Source organism: Myiozetetes cayanensis, unplaced genomic scaffold (genome assembly GCF_022539395.1).
Source record: "Myiozetetes cayanensis isolate MyiCay16 unplaced genomic scaffold, myiCay2020 scf26, whole genome shotgun sequence".
NCBI lineage: Eukaryota > Metazoa > Chordata > Aves > Passeriformes > Tyrannidae > Myiozetetes > Myiozetetes cayanensis.
In genome coordinates, this window is record NW_026087477.1 from 4,899,170 (window position 1) to 4,911,571 (window position 12,402).

The window sequence follows — 12,402 nt, forward strand, 5'->3', positions numbered from 1 at the left end:
ACGGGCGGGGCGGGGCGGTATAAAAGGCGCGGCTGAGGCGGGGCCCCCTCAGAGCAGCAGGAGCTGCGTGTGGGTTTTGGTGGCTTCGCTGGGTTCCACGAGGGGGTCCCTGAGGGCATCTCTGAGGGGTTCCGACGCTGCCTGCGGCACCTTGAGGGGGCTGCCCGAGCAGGGGAGGGACGCCGGTGTGCAGCCCTTGCACCGGGGAAAGGTGTCATCCTCAGGGCTTCTCTCCGCCGGCACCTCCTGGGTGTGAGGGGTCCTGCTAAAGAGGTTCCCCTCAGCTCTGCCCTCCCCCCCCGAGTTGTGGGCATGGTTGGAAGGACAGGGAAAAGCCCACAGGGCTCCTGACTAGGGGGGATTCACAGGATCAATTAGGTTGGGAGAGATCTTTGAGGTCATCCAGTCCAAGCTGTGACCCAACACCGCCACGTCAACCAGACCAGTCTTTCCTTCAAACATTTCCCTGTTTCTCGGTGATTGTCTGGCTCTCCCACCTCCTCACAGCTGTCAGTGGGAGAGGATGGAGCTCTGCGGAGGTGCAGGACACTCAGTGTGGGTTTTTTGTATATTTGAGGTTATTTTTAAGCAGCGAATGCACAGCTTGGCTGCTCGGGGCTGAGCCTGGGCTGAGGGGATGAACCAGCTCTTGCACAGAGCCATAAACCTGCCTCGAGCTGTCCCATGGGCAGAGATTCTGGGCTGCTCCAGCCACAGGATTTTCCATGTTACCCTTTGGAAGCATTTCCAAACTCAGCCCAGCTGAGGCGCAGGAAGGCTTTGTCTTTCCGTGGGCAGAACCGCTGCCATCACACCTTCCCACCACGGACGGCGGGGCCGGGAGACGAGCCCACCTTGTCTCTGGGGACCAGAGCTGTCCCCTGACACACAAAACCCGCTCCTCTCTGAGGTGCAGCCACACATTCCTGGTGGTTCCATGAACCAGTCTGTGCTCACGCCGTGGGCGAGGGCTGGCGTTGCCTTTGCGCTCGCTCTGTGGGTGGAAGTTTGGGCTGAAAACCGAACGAACGTGTCGAGTGTGGCGCGTTTGGCCTTTTCTCCCTCTCCTCGTGGCTGCCACATCTTCCCCACGTTCGGGACACCCTTTTACATCCCCTCCTTGCCCCGTAATCCCTGCAGCCAGCCCCCAGTGCCTCATCCCAGTGCCTGACGTGTGTGAGCCTCGAGCGAGGAAGATCCTGTAGTGAGGGGGTTGATGTCTCACGGGTGACGTGTTTGGAGCCCTCCTGGATGACGTTCCCTTTCCAGCTTGGGCTCCGTCACCGGCACAGCCCCGTTTGACTCACGCTTGGCCTGGGCTTCCGAGGAATGGCTGTGAAATCCAAGTGAAGCCGGAGCTGTGCTCCATCTTTCCCGTCCCACGCCCTGCACTGGATCCAAGGGGCTTTTGTAGCCAAATAAAAACCGACCCCTTTGTTTCTAGGGGGCTCGTGGTGCAGGTACCAACGAGGAGGCAGAGGGTAACTTGTGGGGGTTTTGCCCTAATTTAAGGTCTGCTGGAAGGTGGTGAAGAGCGACCGTGGCATCAGGGAATTGATTGTTTCTGGGCACTGAAGAGTTGTGTGTGCATGTGGGATGGAGGTGGGAGAGCGTGTGGAGCTTCAGTTCTGGTGTTTTCCTGTTTTCTGCTGGTTTAGCGCAGTTCTCTCCCGATGCTCCGTCGGAAATGTCTTCTGGGATGAGCTGGGAGCCCTGTGGGTGCTCGTGCTGCTGCCAAGGGTGGGCAGGTTGCACGATGGAGCCAGGCTGCTGTGAGAAGAGCTCTTGGCTGATTGGGTGTTAATTAGTTTTGGAGTGAGAGATGAGGAATGCAGAATGCTATTTTAAGGCTTCATCTTGGCTGAGGGGAGGAAGGAAGGAAATGAGGCTCTGGGGATTAATGAAATGATTTCACTGATGTTTTTGTGGGGCAGTTAAGGCTGAAGTCAGAGTGCTTTGGGCTTGCTGCACTCAGCTGAGCTCAGACTTTAGCATCTGATCCCTTCTCAGGGCATGGCTTGGTGGTTTTATGAGGCTGAGCCTTGGACAAGCTTCCCAACAGACCCTTTTCCAAGCCAGGTTGGACAGGGCTTGGAGCAACTTGGTCTAGTGGAAGGTGGCCCAGCCCATGGCAGGGGGTGGAATAGGATGATCTTTGAGATCCCTTCCAGCCCAAACCATTCCATGACTCTCTGGTAGGGATGGAGAGGTGCTGCTCTTGTCTCCTTTACCTTTTCACCCCTTCAGGTCGTGCTGAGGTTGGAAGTGGGGCCGGGGGAACGAGGAGTGGTGAAGCTCCTGCCTGCAGTGCTGGAGCTGGATGGTTTTCAGGGGTCAATACAGAGCTTGGATGGCCAAAGCTGTCACTTCCACATCCTCCAGCACCACTAAAGCAGCTTTAAAGAAAACCAAGAACTCACTGGGAAAGGCCAACTCAGGAAAAAGGGAAAGGTCGATTACAGGAAAGTGGGATATGGATACAGGGAGAACTAAGTCAGGAAGAGTTCAGCTGCTGCAAGGTCCAAGCTAAACAAGACACACATATTAATGACCCTGCCCCTTCCATGGGCTCCCACACAAAAGCTGGATGTGCTGAGCCCCTGGATCTGGCTACTACACCCCGTGTCAGCCGAAAAATGAGGGTCCTGTGGGACCCCCAGGAGCAGCTCCACGGCTGCCACGGGGAGAGAGGTTTGGGCTGCTCGCACTGCTCCGGATGCTGTCAGAATGTTCTGACAGCCTCTGCTGCTTAATGGTGCAAAAGGGTGAATGTCCCCGGAGGCAGGTGTGGGGTTGGATGGTGTGGGACTGTCTGGAGCTGCAAGTGATGGAATTGAACCTCTGGGCCTTATCCATCTTCTGCCCAAACCCAAATCCATTCCTCATGTGTTGTCTCTCCTCTTTTATCCGGTCTTGTTTTAGCAACACAGCTTCCAGCCTTCTGCAAAGGAGACTATTCCCAGCACTCATAAATCTCCTATCAGGAAGCTGTTTCCAAGATTAAAGCCTAAACGTTTCCCCTCTCTCTGGTTTCACGTCCCAGTTCCCAATTCCCTCCCTGTAATCACCAGCCCTGCCTCCTCCCAGCAGCTGAGGGGTTCATCTGGACACACTGAGGTCTCCATACCCCACACACCAAGCCCCTGAAAGCCACGTCTGCTCCAAGAAAACCTGTGCTGGGGACCCTTTGGAATGGGGGTGTGCACCTCAAGTGCTTGTAAACGGCCGGGCCGGGCTTTGGGCTGGCGATTGTGTCACGGAGTTTGGAAAGGTCTTTCCCGCTGCAAAGTTCCCTCCTGGCTGGTTTAAGAGCTGACTTAGTGCTTGGAGGAGTGAAAGGGCGTTATCCGGGCAAGGCCTGTGGGTTTGGGCCGAGCTGGAAGTGGCCCGGAGCTCAGGGCCTGCTGCGGATATCGGATCGCTCCCAGAACCGGGATGATGAACCGTGGAGGCAAATCCTTGGATCTGCGGAGCCAGCGTGGTATGTGGGCAGGGAAACGAGGAGCAGGGACATCTGGGCTCACGGGGGAGTGGTGGGAGCACCGTGAGATCCCGAGTCTCTTGGCTGTGGCCCCTCAGCCCTTTGTTAGGAGAGCTTGGAGGAGACCCCAGATCTTTTCATCAGACCCTAAAATTAGAGGCAGCCCAAGGTCCCAGTCCTGGGAGGGGCGGATTCCTTGGCAGGGGCTGCTCTGCTGATGGAAGAGGCAGGATGTGGCTTTTCCCAGTGCCCTGGGCATGGGAGCAGGGAGAAGACCCTGGTGCTCCATTCTGGGAGCTCTGAGGGGCATCTCAACCTTCATCATTGCTCCTTCCAGGGCCACTCTGTGTCCCAAAAGGAACCTTCTCTTCTGGCCTCTCCTGTCACCTCAGGTCACCCTGCAGGTTGGCTAATCCCCCATGGCTCAGCCTGTTGGGAATTAAGGATCTGGGCAGGAAAAGTGGCCCTTTAGCTGGCCTCTCCTAATTCCCTGTTCCACCAGATAAAAATCTTTTCTTTTTTTTTTTCTTGTCTTTTTTTTTTTTTGGTGCCCTTTTAATTTTTATTTTTACACCAAAAAGGCAACACTGAGGTTTCCTCCTGACATTTAAGTCAGTCAGTAAAGTGACAAACCCAATAAACACTCCCCGTTTCGCCGGGACAAAAGGCTCCGAGATCCTGCTGGGACTGAAATGTTTCATCATTTCCGAAGTAAAATGCTTTAGTTTGTGTGGGGAAAAAAAAAAAAAAAAGATTAAAAAAATAAGAACAACAACTAAAAACTGACACGTTTCAATGTTTTTCTAATTATTTTCTCCATTTTGGCTGAAGTCAAATTTGGCCCTGCTTCCTGAATGGCTTTGGAACCTTCCAAAACTTCTATTTTGGGGAATTTTCTTGTTGTTGGTGAAGAAGTTTGATCCCTGCCCTGGGCTCCTGTTCGTTCCAGGTGTTTTCTGCTGTGGGCACCGTTAGGATGGAGAGGCAGCAGGATGTTTATCCCAGTCCTGAGGTATCCCAAGCACCTGGGACATACCTGGGCTGATCCTCCCTGCCAACTTCCCCTTTGGTTACTGGCACAACACGTTGCTTAAATTCCAGGTGAGCCACGTTTTTCTCCCCAAAACCTGCCTGCTGGGAGCCTGTTGCCTCTGGAGCTCAGCAGCAGTTCTGAAAATGAGCCAGGGAGCTGGAAAACCAAGGAAAGGGGGAGCTGGGAGCTTTGCTGGTGCCTGTGTGTGAGTCAGGGTGGGGGGAACAACATCTGTTGGTTTGAGGGTTGCAGATGGTTTGGGTTAGTTGGTGAGAGCACGGCCTGGGACTGGGACGGGGCTGGTTTCAGCTCTGGGGACCAAAGACTCGGAAAGAAAAGGTTGGAGCACGTTCTGCTGGTTGGTTTTGGACCTTTCCTCACCTCAAACACTGAATTTTTGAGCCATTTTTTTCATGGCGTTGCTGTACTGGGTGCTGGTCATGGGGAGCTTCTCTGAGAAGCTGCTGGAATGAACCATGTGGGTCACTAATGCCATCTCCTTCACTCAGTCCTCTTCACCATCCTGCTGGAAATCATGGAATCCCAGACTGCTTGGGGCTGGGAGGGACTTTAAAGCTCATCCAGTGCCACCCTGCCACAGGCAGGGACACTTTCCACTAGCCCAGGTTGCTCCAACCTGGCCTTGGACACTTCCAGGGATGAGGCAGCCACAGCTGCTCTGGAAAATCCATTTCAGGGTTCTCCACCCTCCCAGGGAAGAATTCCTTCCCAATATCCCATCTAGCCCTGCCATCTGGCAGTGGGATGCCATTCCCTGTGTCCTGTCCATCCATCCCTTGTCCCAAGTCCCTCTCCAGCTCTCTTGGAGCCCCTTTAGGCCCTGGAAGGCCCCAGTCAGGTCACCCCAAAGCTTCTCTTCTCCAGGCTGAGCAATCCCAGTTCTCCAACCTTTCCTCCCAGCAGAGCTTTTATCACCTCTGTTCCTCCTCTGGACTCGCTCCAGCAGCTCCACATCCCTCCTGTGCTGGGACCCCAGAGCTGGATGAAGGATTCCAGGTGGGGTCTCACCCCAGAGGGGCAGAATCACAAGGGAAAAAAAACTCCTCAATTTCCTTTAGTTTGGGAAAAACCAAACCTTTTCTCCAGAGCCCTCCCTAACGGGGGATTTTTGCAGACTAAGGGTAGATGTATTTTTTCCTCCCTCCTCCTGACTAAGAGGTGGAGAGGGCTGATGCAATGTCATCTAAACTTGGAGCAGTCTGTGCTGCAGCAGCTGAGGAGCTTTTGCAGCAGGAGAACCATTCCCAGCTTTCCCTGGATGCCACCGTGCCGGTTCTCCCTCCTGACTTTGTTCTGGAAGACTCACCCTTACCTTAAAAAAAAAAAGGATGTTGGAGGATTTGCCCTTGAGTGAGAGATGCTCCTGGGGGTGTGACCTTGCTGGTGGTGGTGGTGGGGGGTCCCTTTTTCCTTAGGGATTTGTATCCAGGTGGTTTAATTTGTGTCCTGCCTAGCTGTGCCGCTCCAGGCTGCCCTGAGGTGATGGCACAGAGCAGTGACCTGCATTCAGCTCCTCTGCAGAGCACCAGCTTGGCCAGGAGCTCTCCCTTCCAGGCTAACTCAGCCCCGTTGTGACAAAGAGGCACCTGCCCCTGTCCTGTGGATGAATTTCCAGGTGGATAAGTGGGGAAAGAGGCGAGGGAACAGGGCAGGATCGTCCCTGGCAAACTGTGTCGCCGTGGAGGTGGAAAGATGTCACTTGGCACGAGGGGATGGTCTGAGGCTTGGGCTCTGATCCTTGTGGGTCCCTTCCAACTCAGCATGTCCTGGGATTCTGGGGTTTTGCAGCCCTAATAAACATCATCTGAGGTCTTTGGGGTGTTAATGCAGGACAGACCATCCCTGCTGGCTCTGCTGCACCCGCACGGCTCTGGCAGCTCCGCTCGGGCTCCGGGAGGGTGAGGGAACAGCAGCACCGGGAGCAGCTTTTTCCAAGCAGACCTTGGCAATGCCTGGGGTGTGGGAAGAAGTGCAGGAGAAAGCAAACAGGCTTTGGCTGGGCCTGGGAGCCGGGACGTGAGAGGCTCCAGCAGAACTCCCTGTCCTGGGGCGGGGGGGAGCGAGGAGGCTGCAGTGAGCCTTGTCCCTGCCCTTCCTGAGCTGGAAAACTTCCCTCCCAGTTGTTTCTCCCCCATCTGTCCCCACATCCCTTCTCAGCAGGGACTAATGCACTTGCTCTCTAGGCTGGCTTAACTCTGACACGAGATTAGATCTCTGTGTGTCAGTGCATGTGCTCCCTCCCCCTGCTAATGACAGCTGAGTCCTGGATCCTTCCAGCAAGAGTTTGACAGGGAGGAAATGTCTCAAAACCGTGGAATTCCTACACATTTTATAGCTGAGTGCCCAAATTTGTGTCCCCTCTAAGGGAGCTCTCGGGAAGGAGCTGTGAGTAGTGATGGAGTGTGAGGATGTAGGAGTTACAGGACATCATTCCTGTTCCCAGCAGAGCAGAGGGCAGATTCCATCTTAAAATGTGCAAATGGCTCTGTGGAGATATTAAGAATAAGAATATAACTCTGCTTTAAATCATGGATTCATGGAATGGTTTGGGTGGGAAGGGACCTTAAAGATAATCCAGTGCCACCCCCTGCCATGGGCAGGGACACCTCCCACTATCCCAGGTTGCTCCAACCTGGCCTTGGACATTTCCAGGGATCCAGGGGCAGCCACAGCTTCTCTGGGCAACCTGTGCCAGGGCCTCTCCGCCCTCACAGGGAAGAATTTCTTCCTTCTATCCCACCCAACCCTGCCCTCTGGCAGTTTGAAGCCATTCCCCCTTGTCCTGTCCCTCCAGGCCCCGGGAAATTAGTCCCTCTCCATCTTTCCTTGTTGTCCCCTTCAGGCACTGCAAGGCCACAATCAGGTCACCCCAAATCTTCTCTTCTCCAGGCAGAACAATCCCAACTTTCACAGCAGAGCTGCTCCATCCCTCTGATCATCTTGGTGGCCTCCTCTGCATTTGCCCCCCAAAAAACACCCAAAATCGAGTCAGGGAAGGGCAGCCAGAGCCCATCCCTGCTTGTTTTGACCCACAGGACAGGATGGCAACACAGAGCCCTGCCAGAGCTCCAGGAGGGTTTGGACAACGCCCTGAGGGACAGGCTGGGATTGTTGGGGTGTCCTGGGCAGGGCCAGGAGTTGGACTGTATGATCCTTGTGGGTCCCTCCCAGCTCAGGACATTCCATGCAGGTCTGTCCAGCTGCTCTTCCACAGAGTTCTAAGAACAGGGGAAGGTCTTTTCCGAAGCTTTCACGTATGGAATGAGGGTGCCCCTTCCCCCTTAAAAGCAGGATCATGCTCTCCTAAACACAAACATCTTTCTCCCCACAAAATATCCCTGTTCTCTCTCCTTTCCCTGCCCCGGAGGTTTCTGCACTCGGCAGCATTTGCTGAACTTGGCTCTGGAGAGTCTCTCCCTGCAGCTGCTTTTTCATCCCTGCAAATCATCAATATTCATGTGCCTCATCAGCAGAGCCTCTGGAAAGAGCTCTGGAGATCCGGAGCGGGATCCAGCGCTGGAAAAGCCTTCCCTGAGTGCGTGTGGGGGGGTTCAGGGAGCCGTGTGCTTGCCACGAGAGGGGGGTATGAGCCCGCGGGAGCCCAGCAGTGGGTGCGGGGTGGGGGGGATGGAACGAGCCGCAGCTCCATCCCGGATGGATGGATGGATGGATGGATGGATGGATGGATGGATGGATGGCAGAGGATCGGCTGCTGCCGGTGAGGATGGAGGGGGGGTTGGTTGGCTCCTGCCCCGAGGTCAGGTGAGCCGGGAACACCTGGACAGGGAGAAGCTGATCCCTGCTTTCACACAGGGACTTGCTCCCAGATGACCCGGTGTGGGAGGGATTTTCCTGACCGCAATCTGGGGGAAGGAATCCTTCACCACGACCTTAAAAGCATCGTTTTCCTTGGATGTCTCTGAATTTTCCCTCCGCTGCCCTGGATGGTTCTCTCCTTTGCACTGATGCAACTGTTTGGAATTCCTGAAAACCGGTTTGAGGAGCTGATCTGGCTCATCCCAAATATTTTTTTTTTTTCCCCCTCTTTTCCAGGTCAGGAACATTTCCTTCCCAGGTGTTGCTGGAGCACGTTGTGCTCTGGGGTCTGAGCTAACCTGCCTGCAGCCAACAGGCCTGAAATGAAGTTATCCCTGCTGTTCCCTTGTGCTTTTCTCTGCTGAGACACAAAAATCCCCGATTTCTCCTGCTGGGAGATCTCCAGGTCAAAGAACTTGGAGAAGTTGTTTGATTTTTTTATTTTATTTTTTTTTTAAGCTTGAATTCTGAGTGGGAATTGAGAGACCTGGAGGTTATTGTGATTTATGTCTTTTCTCTGTTGATTTCTCCCACTGTTTCATGCCCACATGGAAAGACTAAAATGCTCAAGGAAGGCTTTGGATGTTTGAGTATCTTCCTCACCCACATCAGAGAGGGTGGGATGGAGAATATAGAAAAGGACCACTGGGAAACCCTCTTTTTTTGTGTGTGTGTGAGAGGTAAAATATTTAACACTTGATGGGCTTAAAATTTTGGGCTTAGCTTTGTGATTTATGTGATTTAGTCCTGTTATATCTCTTCATAAACCAACTATTTTTTTACCCAGTAAAACACCTGAACTCAAGGGCTAGTCCAGGGAGGACTATCCTTAGGATCAAAATCCAGCCCAGCCCATCCTGCAACAGTTCCCATTCCAACACAGCAGCCAGGCCACCCATTTCCCACTCTCCCTCCCCATTCCGTGGCCTTTTGCTCAGGATTTGGAAGCTTGGGAAGAGGTTCTGGCTCCGTGGAGGTCCCACCACGCACGTGCTGGGCAGTTGTGCAGCGTTTGCAGCTGAATTCTTGTGTGAAATATCCTCTCTGGTCCGGCTGCTGCACGGAGATTAGGAATAATCCCCAGTCCCCATCCATCAAACTTAATTAGGGCCATTTCCTAACGAGCCTCTGGGCTGCTCGAGTGGGAGCTGGGAGGAAGATGGAGCACCTCGTCATCGCTTCCAGGGGGGGAGAAGGACCAACAGCCTCTTCCACGGGGCTGGGAACGGGAAAATCCCAATTGCTGGGCCCACAAACATCAGGAGTCCTCAAAAACCTTCTTAAAAAGGGAGAAAATCCCTGGGTTTGAGTGTCAGGATGGTACCAGGTGCTCACTAGCACTGACCTGGATTCCTGCCTCCCGTAGATTGAGAGATCCTTGGCAAACCTTACAATGTTTTCCCCCCTGAAGTGGTTGTGGTTTATTTTTCCCGAGAAAGGATTTGTGTTTTTGTTTTTGTTTTTGAAGATGCCAATTAAAATATAATCTGGATCTGTTCCAGGCAGGGTGTTGGTTGGACGAGTGTCCTGATTTATTTGTTGTATTAGTTTTTACATTGTTGATGTACCCATTAGGCCACATACCAAGGAAAATGAGGAGGAGAGGGGTTAAGCTAAACCAACTGTGCCTTTTGAAAAGTCCATTAATCTCCATTTATCCAAGGAAAGCTTTTTTTTTCCAGAGGTCACAATCAAAACGTGTCCCAGTTATCCTCCTCTGTTCTCTTCCCACTCTCTGATTTAGGACCTTGACAAAATGTCCCGAATTGGAATTCTCCTGGGATCTGGGCTTTGGTGAGGTGGTTTGGGGTTTTTAGGATCTGGAAAGGCCTGAAGGGGCTCCAGGAGAGCTGGAGAGAGACTGGGGACAAGGGATGGGGGACAGGATAAAAGGAATGGCTTCCCACTGCCAGAGGGCAGGGTTAGATGGGATATTGGGAAGGAATTCCTCCCTGGGACGGTGGGGAAGCCCTGGCCTGGTTTAGGCTTCCCTGGAATCAAAGTTGGATCTGCTCAGGTTTGGGCACTTTGTCCCCCACCCCCCTCAATACCACACTTGGAAAAATCACCCCAAATCTCCTACTTCTCCAGGTGTTGGTTTTTTTTTTTTCCCCCAGGATAAATTTTAGTGAACCTGACTTTCCTCCCTGGCTTTGCTGTGCCGGGACTGTGGCTGGCAAAGCCTCATTACCAAGGGCTGGGATTTGTAATTCCTGGCACAGCAACAGCAGGGATGGATTTGTTCAGTTGCCTTTTATCAGCCCTTCCAGCCTGCCTCTTATCTGCTGACTTTGGGGAGGGCTGAGATGGGATTAAGGGAACGTGCAGGCCTGATAAATGGAGATACAAAACCCTGGAGCTGGGGTGGATCAATACAGGGCCATCCTGGAGAGCTTTTCCAGGCACGGCTGATTGGATGGAGCCGAGCCTGGAGAGGGAAGGAGGCACAGGAATGTGTCACAGCGGTCATGGAACCTGTTGGGTGAAAGTGGAGCACAAGTGAAGGCATCTGACACTGCACATCCATCCCTTCTCCCGACTCAGCACTTTGTATGGATGCACATCTCGGCTGGGTGGAACTTTCCCAGCCTTCCCAGGCTGGCTGGTGCCTCCTGCCTCCAAAGGAGCTGCTTTGTGCTCTTCCCTTCCCCCAGGTGAATTTTCTCCATACACTTACCTGGGCTTTTCCTTCCCACTAAGAACCTGGGAAGAGCTTTCCCTTCACCTGGCAGTGCTCACACAGATCTCTGCTCCCTCTCCTCCTCCTCCTCCCTTCCCCTGCTTCCCTCCTTTAATTTGCCTTTGCTTATTTTGAATACAAAGCTCCTCCACCACAGTGTTTACAGTTCATCAAGCCTTAGGCCCGTTGCTTATTCTCCTTTTTATACCCCTGCTTACCCTCCTTGGCTCCCCGTGCCCTTTCCCTGCTTCCAGAGTCTCCAGGATGAACCACAATCCCTGTTCCCAGCTGTCTGCTCCATCATTCCCATATCCCAGGGATCTGTTTCCCAGACACCCCAGTGCCTCACTCATTGTTCCCATCCCTCTAAAATTCCTTGCTCTGGAGTCAGCCCCTCTCATGAGCCTCGAGGAAGATCCCTGATCCACCTGCAGGACGCCCGGGACGTTCCTGGAGTTGGGAATCCCGCGGCTCGGCCGCTGCTCGGAGAGTTCCCGGCTTAGGGAGCTGGTGGAGGCAGTGCTGGCTGGCACGTGCTGGCACGGGGCTTATCTCCCTGGCACCCAGTAAATGCCATCAGCTGGCTTCGTGTCCACTCCTCCCTATCAGCCTTGGTCACGGTTTCCCTTCGGCTCTTCCCAAAATAGGTCTCCAGCGCCAAGGCCCCGATTCCCATCTCTGCAGGGGTGGGGTGAGGAGCAAGTGCTGGCTGTGTCCCAGCTCTCTTCCCCTCCAGGAGCTCCTGGACCAGGGTGGGGTCGTTGATGTAATATTTTTTTTGTTGCTGCTGTTTTTATTGAAGGGAATTTTCTTTTTACTGTGTGGATTTTCGGCCACGTTTCGCGTCCAAGCGAGTGAAGTGAAGCCAGCAGGGACTGAAGGAGTGGGAGAGCAAGTGGAGCAGAAAACAAGTGGGATGAGGGTGTGGGATGAGACTCAGAGCAAATCATGGAGCCTGGTGTTGTGGGGACAGAGGAACATCCTCGAGTCAGGGTTTGCAGAGAGGAGGGGCAGGACTGAGTAGGTTTAGGTGGGATATTGGGAAGAAATCCTTCCCTGGGAGGGTGGGGAGGCCCTGGCACAGGCTGCCCAGAGAAGCTGTGGCTGCCCCATCCCTGCAAGTGTCCAAGGCCAGGTTGGAGCAACCTGGGATGGTGGAACCCACGGCAGGGGGTTGGAATGGGATGAGCTTTAAGATCCCTTCCCACCCAAACCGTTCCAGGATTCTGTGTTTCTGTGAATGTCATGAGGCTGGTGGAGCTGTGAGGAGCCAGGGATGCAGCACCTGCCAAACCTGAGCTGTGGAGCTGGAGATGGCCAACCAAAAGGGCAGGGAATGCTGAGCCTGGAAGCTCAGGGATGGGGGCTGAG